This window comes from Helobdella robusta (genome assembly GCF_000326865.2).
Source record: "Helobdella robusta unplaced genomic scaffold HELROscaffold_15, whole genome shotgun sequence".
NCBI classification, from domain to species: domain Eukaryota; kingdom Metazoa; phylum Annelida; class Clitellata; order Rhynchobdellida; family Glossiphoniidae; genus Helobdella; species Helobdella robusta.
Window position 1 is genome coordinate 3,785,154 of NW_008703839.1, and position 3,686 is coordinate 3,788,839.

The following is a 3,686-nucleotide window of genomic DNA, read 5'->3' on the forward strand; positions in this document are numbered from 1 at the left end:
GACAACGCATTTAGTCCATGTCCTTGATAGAAATTTTGGGTTTAGACTATCATAAATACAATTATTTTTAAAGATCACTCAATTTAATTGAGTAACTCAACTACAAGTTGAATAATGCCGAAAACGCAGTAATCTTTATAAATAACTGTATTTGTGATAGTCTAAACCCAATATATATATATATATATATATATATATATATATATATATATACACATATACACTAAATAACTTAAAAATATTGAGGAAACTTTTTATTTCTTCGGGATGAGTGCTGAATGTACATTCTTTAAATGTGAAATCAATAATTTAATAAAATATTTGCAGTCATATCGAATGGTTCATGGTATTGATGATGTTTACTATAAATTTTTTATAACCATTCTTTTCAAAATAAGCATGAAATAAAATATATTGCATTTAGTGTAATACAAGATCAAATGCTTCTATTTCTGAAACGTTATAATGTTTTTGTTGGATATGTATGGCTTTGTTCTAGTCAAAACTATTACTACAGCTTTCTCAGTTTATTTGCATGCTTGTGAGTATGTGTCCGCATGCATCATCAGCGCACATGTTATATTATTAAAAGCACACCACACAACCACGCATACAAACAGGCGCGCGAAATATAGAGAGAATCATGAAAGAGAGAGAATGACAGTGTGGTTCGATGTGTGTGCGCGTGTTTTTGTATGTGCCTTATTTGCTGTGGGAGTGAGTGAGTGAGTGAGTGAGTGAGTGAGTGAGTGAGTGAGTGAGTGAGTGAGTGAGTGAGTGAGTGAGTGAGTGAGTGAGTGAGTGAGTGAGTGAGTGAGTGAGTGAGTGAGTGAGTGAGCGAGCGAGCACGTAATGTGAATGTAAAAGAGTGCAGTCTGTGTCGAATGCCTATCTATACCTGTGTTAGTGTTCATTCATTCGTTCTTTTTCTATTTATACATTCAGTCAAGCTATCCATCTCTATAGTTATTTCACCTGAATTGAGTTATATTATTCTACCTGTTCATTAGTCACTCATCACTCTTCTTATTCATTATCATCATTCATTACTATTACTACGTCATTGCTATTTTCGTTATCTCTGTAATGATAATAGGTATTGCGTTAATCTTTTGCTGCCTTTGTTACTTACAATATGTATGTTGTATGTTTAGTTATATATTAGGTATCCAAATTTTTGGTAAGTAATGGTAACCTTAACATCATTGAGGTAGAGGTCACAGTAAATACAACACTGGTTCATTTTACTAATCAACAAATGAATTTTAATGAATATATCCTGAACTTATTTCGTTCTATATTAGGTATTACAGAACATACCCTTATCTTATACGTTACAGATTATAGAACTATCAATAAAAATAGTATATTGATAACAGTGATGATGAATATTATAAAGTATATAATATTAATTCTTTAAGCCTTTGACAGACTTGAGTATCGTTTAAGTTTTATGGTTTTTTTTATAATGCCATACTGACAGATTGTAAAAACAAGTTCAACATGAGTAGCATATATTTGATTCTGCCGTTAGCGTCGAAAGTTGAATTACTAAGTATACTTCTTTATTAAATGTCTTTACTAACATTTCATAACGTTCCCAATAAATTCTAACAAATGCAAGCATTAAATATTTGTTGACCTTTCAGAAATAGTATAGTAGTTTGAGTTTTTGCCGGGGTTTATGCCTGCTATTTGTTTTTAGCTTGTACTTTATTTTACTGGAATTTGATTTTATCTTTTTCAGTAATTTATATTTACTGGAAAATTTTTAAATAATATGTCGCCATAATATTGTTTAGTTTATTAAAATTTTCCTATTGATTAACTTTTTTCAATAGTTTCTTTCTTTTAGTTTTAACATAATGCATATTTTAGGATCAAACTGGAGCGTATTTTTTCTTTCAACTACTTATTGTATCTCAAACTTCTTTATACTTTTTCTTCAAAGATTTATTGGCAGAACTTCTTACATCTTTATCCAGAGAAAGTAAAATTCACTTTGTTGTTGGTCGCTGATCTTTTTCAAATTGTCTACCGTCTTTTTTTCAACTATAATCATGCTATTTTAAGTTGAGATTTTATAGAATTAAAATTCAGATATTAGTGGGATATTACATTGCTCAGACTTTTGATGGAAGGTTTTTTATTTTTTTGATAAAATATAGATAGTTGTCTGAATTTGTATCAGTCAACCTGGTCTACAATAATGAAGAATATGTTTTGAGAAGTAGAAAAAATAAAATTGGTTATGATATCAGTAGTGATTTTAAGAAAGCAAAAATGTGCTTATTCATGCCTAATGTATTTATTTCATATATTACCGTAAGTAAAGTATTTTTCATTATTCTACAATTATTATTTGTTTATTTGTTACTATCACAAACTATAGAAACATATTTTTGTTGAACAAATAAATTCTGACTGAAATATTATTTACAAATGTATATATTTGCTTCATCTTATCAGCATAGATGAAAATAATTTTTAAATGAAGGATTAATTTATAAGCTGTTGTGCATGCATGTATTTTTCTGAGTGCATCTGCCTCTTTTTCACATATGGATATTTGTGTGAGTGTGTGTGTGTTAGTATTTGTAGACACATACACGCATATGTATATTGCAAACATTTGCATAATTTTATTCTCCAGCTTGTCTGCACTCATCTGACAACAAGCATGTGAGCATATGGTAGCATTGGCTAGCAGGGAAATATTCTATGCATAAACATTCTATGATTATGATATGATAGCAGGGAAATATTCTATGCATAAACATTCTATGATTATGATACACATTTTATTATTACCATTATGTTGTTGTGTCCTATTGCATATATACATAACATCTGTTTTCAGTAAGTTAGAAATTTCTATTTATATTTTCTGCATTTATTTGTTTGATTTTTATTAAATCAGCATTATTTGATGCTGAAGTATGATTGGTTAGATAATTTTGGAGGTTCAATAGAAACCAATTATAGTTATGTGTTTGGCACCCTTATAGCTAAAGTTATTAGGCATTGGAGCATTTATTTTTAGTTTCCGAATGTCTGTCATACATATATATATATATATATATATATATATATATATATATATATATATATATATATATATATATATAATATATATATATATATATATATATATATATATATATATATATATATATATATATATATATATATATATATATATATATATATATATTAATCAATGAACTCAAATACAAATCCGTTTATTTGTTATATTAGAAAATTGAAATTTTGCATTTTTCCACAATTTGTCAATGTTAGTTTTAACAAAGGTAATTGCAACTCGAAGCTGACTAGTCAGGTGTTCATCTGTCAGCTTACTTCTGTATCTGTTTTTTGAGAATTTCATTTTGGAAAAAACTGTTCACAGCAGTATGTGCTTCTAAAAAGTGATATCATTTTGTTCCAGATTTGGAAATTTTTGCAAATAGTTTTTAGAAAAAGTCACCAGCTCATTTTTGTCATATATTGATTTCATCAGCCTATCATTCTACAAATCTATCAATTTCAATTAATAACAATCTGGAGAAACCTCAGGAGTAATATCAAATGAATTAGAAAATAATTTAAAATCATATTCAAATTTTCTAAAATCTGTAAATCGATTGATAAATTCAGTATGCGATTCTTGAGTGTGATCTGAATAT